Consider the following 5,992-nt stretch of genomic DNA (forward strand, 5'->3'; position numbering starts at 1 on the left):
GTGCTTCCCTGTGCTTCCCTGTGCTTCCCTGTGCTCTCCAGCAGAGCCAGGCCTGGTGGAATGTTCTCTAGGTCCTTCATTAGACTGACTGCATTGTCCATATGGAAGAGACGTCGGGAGTTAGAGTAAAGCCATGTATGTGCCTCCTCGACACAATCACTACACTCCGTGCTCAGAGAAGGCTGGGCGTCTCTGCTAACGAGCCAGGCGCGAAGCTTTAGAACTCCTGTGTGTTGAGTTTCTCGTTGAAGATTTCTTTGCAGGGACGTTGGGGAGTTCACCGCACAGGGCTGTCCGAGCCTTGACAAAACTCAGCCTAAGAGAATACCACCTTGATATTTGTGCAGAGCTGGGGAGCTTGTTCTGGGAAGGCACAGCTTTACATATGGGTGGTGCATTCTCTCTTTTAGAATCAGGATTGTTTGGGTATCTGGACTTAACTGTGTGTGGAGATTAGGTGCAGAAGTGCTAAGAATAATGTGGCGCAGATTGAACATTAAATGTCATGTACAGAATTTGTGACCATCTTAACCCTGAAGCATGCGACTGCAGCGCCATTTAGAAAGCGTGCCCCTCGACTTACTGTTTTCCACTTTACTGACAGGCAGAAGGATAGGCTTGTTGTGTTTTTTTCCTCATACTCCATGCGATGTCTGTTCCAGGTTTAAAGAAAGGTGATGGTTGCACCTTTTTTAGCTAGGTCGTGGTCCCTTTTGAAACCAAATAAATCATGTTTTATGGTACTCAAGCCATCCAATAGTGGAAGACCCAGAATTTGAATCTCTGCAGGACAGAAATCTGATAGGAACCATAGCACTTTAGAGAAGCATGAAGGTAGAAAAGAAATGCAGTGCAATTCTATTTTAACAGTATTTCGCCACATTTAAATTAGCTTAGAGCCTTTTACATGTAATGCCTTAGCTTCTCTTACTAATGACCTAGGGAATTGTAATTAGCGTCGAGCAAGAACTTGGCAGCTGTATAATCATTCAGGACCTTCAAGGCAGCAGAGAAGATTGCCAGAAAGATCCATAAGACAGGAGGGAATTTATACTGTATATAAGAAAAATAACAAATTTGTGTTTCTAAGACTGTCACTGTCCTGTATTTGGTCATTGGATTAATTAGCCCATTAGTATTGAGAATTCTATTCATGGTGCTAAATAGTTTGAGGGGGTATAATGTGTGTAGGTAACAGCTCTAGTCTTAGTGATCATAACTGTATGTAATTTTTATAAGCTCTGAAGAGTCAGGTTTATCCAATTTGAGGGCATTACAATCCATTACTCCTGGAACTTTGAAGAGAGAAACCTTCAGGGACACGTGTGAAAGCACTGGGACTGTTGATGCCCGCGCCCGATTGTTAAGTTAGAAAATTTAGAGTGAGCTGTTAGAATTCAGGAGGGGATATGTTTAATTTTATTATATTTTAGCAAGAATTGGTCTACTGTGATGTTTGGGGGCGGGAGAAGGAAGAGCAGTCTTTCACTTAACGCATGTGTATATGAAGACAGTTGACATGACACAATACAGAACTTTTAAACAACTTGTTGCGCTTCTCCTTTACTTATCTGTGCGTGGGTGGAAATGCTTAGAATCATTGCACAAAGGTCATTTTAAGAAAATACAATACCATGAGATTTTCTGTTCTGGAAAATACGGATTCAAAAATGTGAGTGCCCGCCGCGTGCAGGATGCCTGTGCTGAGTGCGTTGGGGCGTGGCACAGAACGCCCTTTCAGAGAGAGGACGGCTGCAGGGAGGTGAAGCACCGCGGGCCAGCTGCCAAAGAGTCTCCATGTGACAGTGAGTGGGGTCCCACCTCTTAAGTGACTCTGGACTCTGGTTCCCCACCGCGGGCACTGTTCCTGTCCTGGCTTCGGCAGCCAGGACGCTTAGGGGTGCTTGGTGTTTGGCCAGGCAGAGTGAACTGCCACCCCTGGGATGGGGTGGGGGGGCGGGCAGGTGCCCGAGGAAGCCTGCTGAGACCCCGTGTGCAGAGAGGTGGAGTGGTGGGGAGACAGAAAAAACACATTGGAGACGAATGGCGTGTTTGCCACCCGATGAAGGGTTCAGGCTGTTTCCAGTGTGGAAACTAAACGTGAGACCGTGAGGAGTCATTGCTTTGTGTGAAGGTCATTGCTTTTGTCTCTACTAAAAATGGGCACTGGCGTTTGTGGAGAGGACTTGGTTTGGACCTTAAAGGAGTGTGTTTCTGTGTTGTCATTACTTGGGTTGAGCAGGTCAGCAACGGTCAGGAGGGTCCACTCTTGAAGCGGGGAGTGGAGGAGCGGCGTTCCCTTTCTGAGCTGGCCTCCGTTAGGCGAGGCGCGGGGGTTCCATCAAAGCGTTCGTGGGCCGCCTCTGTGCACTGAGCACCGTGTGAGACTGGGATTCGAAGGGACAGACAGTATCCCTGCTCTTGAGCTTTGACAAAATCAGCACATCCGGCTGGAGGTGGATTGTGAAGTAGGAGATGACCTGCTTCCACCTGGGAATGTTTCAGAAACTCAGAGGAGGAAGGCCCCTGTAGGGCTGGGTCCAGCGGGGCGCTGAGCGCTGATGGTAGAGCAGGCAGGTCGAGGAGAGGCTGAATTTAACCCGCGTGGGATAATAGAGAAGATCAAAGCGAGGTGATTTCTGAAGTTTCTCCTCATTTCTAGTGTTTATTGCTTATTTTCTTTAAAAAATCATATAAATTTAGGAAGCTCCTGACAGTTGGTAGTGTTTCTCCTTTTCCAAACTTACTGAGAAGGGTGACAAAGAAATTGAAAGTCTTACTTTTTAGGAGTCAGTGTTAACACGGACAAGCACTTGGCTTTAAGAGATGGTTCAGTACTGAAAACGGATTTGCAGTCATCCTGGATTTGCTCAGCTTCAAATTAAAGTTTGTAATCAGGGGCTCCTGGCTGGCTCAGTCCGTTGAGCATCCGACTCTTGATTTCAGCTCAGGTCATGATCTCAGGGTTGTGAGATTGAGCCTCAGTCGCGCTCTGCGCTCAGTGGGGAGTGTCCTTGGGGTTCCTCCCTCTGCCCCTCCCCCCCGCTGCCCAAGCACCCGCGTGCTCACTCTCTAAGATAAATAAAATCTTTAAAGTTCGGTTCAAACTGTTCATACGTTCATCAGCTCAGCTGGAACTGAAACTTGTGGCCTCGCCTCACAGGGAAGTAGTTGGAGGCCTGAGTTCTCTGATGATGATTCGCCCTGTCCTCACATATCTCTAAATGCTTTTGCTGCACAAATTAATTTTGTCTTTCTCTTCTTCCCACTAAGAATTGTGTTATTAGGTATAACATAAATTAGAATAATTAAGAAAATAGTGTATTTGTATTTTACTCAGTTTTTGACAAGTTCTTTTCAGTGGAAGTTGGAAGCGGAGCCTTGCTGTACTTCGTGGTTTGCTGGTTATCTGTGGTTCAGTGCCGTGCTCTTCCCATGTGGCCGGATTGCACCCACGTCCGTGAGGAAAGCGAGAGCCGCCTCAGTTCCTGTCTGCAAAAGCGACTTGTCTTCTGATGAGTGGGGTTGGTTTGCGGCTTGTCTGGTGCGCAGGACCAAGCATGGTCTGGAAGGCAGGATGGATTTTAGATTTTAGGAAAGTGCAGCCAGACAGCATAATCGAGTCAACCCGTACTTAGAGCCTTGCAGACCTATTTCCCTTCACTGTCCAGATGGTTGGAGCTGGGGCAAGGGTAGCTTCTTTGGGCTACCACGAGTTAGTGGACGTAACCAAGGACTCCTAGCACGTGGTTTCTGCTCCCAGGGGTGTACGATGGATTGAGAAGGCAGGGCAATTCATAGGCAACCTAAAACCATGTTACATCGACTAATTAAAAGAAAACATAGGAAGATTTGGATTAAATTGGTAGGTAGAATTAGGCCATGAAGATTTCTCAAAAAGTGAGAATGCATGACTTGGAACCACAGAAGAGTCAAGCCTCCTGTGTGTAGGACGGCTCCAGCGCAGGATCGGAGAGTGGGTGAGTCAAGACTACCCTGGGGTAGGTGGGAGCATGGAGAAGCCCGCTGTGGCTCAGGGCACACGCAGGACACCCAGGGGCGGGGCTGAGTGCGTGGGAAGCCGCGAGGCAGGTCTGAGGTGGGCGTGGCTCCCAGGTACCTGTCCGCTCTGGGTCAGAAACAGGCAAGAGCAGTTCTGGGTTTTTTCTCTCATTTTCTTAGCTTAACCTCTGGAGATTCTGATCTGATGAATTCTGACAGGATCCGGGAATGTCTGTTGAATCCCAGAGGATTGTGATGGCAGCCATGCTGCCTTTCCTGAGCCAGATGGTGTCGAGTGCCCTGGGCGGGCATCGGAGGGCGGTGTGGAGCGGTGACGGCTGGCTATCACCAGGTGCGGAGGACGTTAGCGGCTCTCGTCGGGGCGGCGTGGGGTGGGGAGCACGGAGAGTAAGCAGTAAGAAGATGCAGGACGAAACAAGGGCCGTGGCTGGGGGACTAGCAGGAAAAGTAAACTTGTACCTTGTTATGAAGGAAACCCCTGGATAGAACAAAGGACTGTTCAGTCTTAATGTTTGGGGTATGCTGAAATTTCCAATCAACTTTTAAACATGAGTTGGCCTTAAGACAAAATTACTGAAATGTTTTAGCTTTGTCTAGTAGTCCTTGCTTAAAAAAATTCAGCACACGCGATCATATCATTAAGTCACCCAGTTTTTTGAACAAAAGCTGCTGGGGTGGGGACGTGTCATTTCCTGCCCTTCCCAGAGCTGGTTATTGCTAGTTTTATTGCAGTTTGCTCTGAGCCAGGAGAAGATCTCTAGGTTCAGAACTGCCCCCCATCAGATGTTTGCCTAGTTTCCTTGCACACCAGTGCTTGATAGGAAGGTGAGTTCAAGCAGGCGCTCCAGTATGTATAATCCAGTATAAAATCTCTGCTGGCCGGGAGGGCGTCCCTGCACCTCTAGGTTAGTCCCACCCAAAACACTGTGGCCACTCTTCCTGTCAGATCCCCAGGCAGCCTCAAGAGCACATGTGGGTCTGCTTGCAGCTAAGACACGCCCACCACTGCCACCACCCAAAAAACTGACAAAAACAAGACTCCGCTCTAGACCAGACTTCTTTGGAAACTCCCAACTCAGTAATAAGTGGGAAGAGGCACAGATTTTTTTGTGTTTACTTTAGGTCTGCTTCCGAGACAATATTGTGTCCCCTGCCTGTCTTCCTGCATTCCACAAGCCTTTACTGAGCGCCTGCTGGATGCCAGGCATGGTGTTGGATTTTGGGAATTCAGCCGTGTGAATAACAAGAACGCAGGTCTTGGTGGCTCAGTTCTGTTCTTCAGGGACCTCTGATTTTTTTTTTTTTTTTAAGTAGGCTCCACACCCAGTGTGGGGACTTGAACTGGCCACCCTGAGATCAAGAGTCGCATGCCTGCCGAGCCAGCCGGGTCCCCAGGCACCTCTGCTTCTGATGTGCACAATCTCATGTCAGAGATGCGACTGAGTGGTAGAGAATGGGGGTGGGGGGTAAGGGGACAAATGAATGAAAGATTGCTCCTGCTCCTTCGTGAAAAATTCAGTGTCAACTTGGAAAAATGCCAGACAGGGGACTGATTTGGTGTGAGTGAATGTCAGTCATGAAGATGTCCAGTTTCGGGAGCCTGCGACTCTTGATCTCGGGGTTGTGAGTTCCAGCCCTGCATTCAGTGGAGTTATGACTTAAATAAAAGTTAAAAAAAAAAAAAAAAGGAACAGAGATGTTCTCAGCTTTATGAAAAATTATGCTCTGTGGCTAAACTGATTTGCTCTTGAATCACTTATTTTTTTTTAAGCTTTTATTTATTTGACACACAGAGCACAAGTAGTCCCAGGAAGTGGCAGAAGGAGAGGGAGAAGCAGACTCCCTGCTGAGCAGGGAGCCTGATGCGGGACTCGATCCCAGGACCCTGGGATCATGATCTGAGCTGGAGGCAGATGCCCAAGCAACTGAGCCACCCAGGCACCCCACTCTGGAATCATTTAAAGAGGAC

General features: G+C 48.1%; 1 protein-coding gene across 1 annotated transcript in view; it reads left to right on the top strand.

Annotated features, from left to right (window-relative positions):
- The window catches only part of RIT1 (Ras like without CAAX 1), an 8,161-nt gene extending 6,615 nt beyond the window's left edge, over positions 1-1,546 (top strand). Inside the window, exon 7 of the mRNA XM_032398380.1 lies at positions 1-1,546. This exon is cut by the window's left edge and continues 1,205 nt beyond it. The gene's annotated coding sequence lies outside the window, so the exon portion shown is untranslated.
- The last annotated feature ends 4,446 nt before the right edge of the window (positions 1,547-5,992 follow it).

The sequence above is a fragment of the Phoca vitulina genome, unplaced genomic scaffold, assembly GCF_004348235.1.
Source record: "Phoca vitulina isolate PV1807 unplaced genomic scaffold, GSC_HSeal_1.0 scaffold115, whole genome shotgun sequence".
In the NCBI taxonomy this organism is placed as follows: Eukaryota; Metazoa; Chordata; class Mammalia; order Carnivora; family Phocidae; genus Phoca; species Phoca vitulina.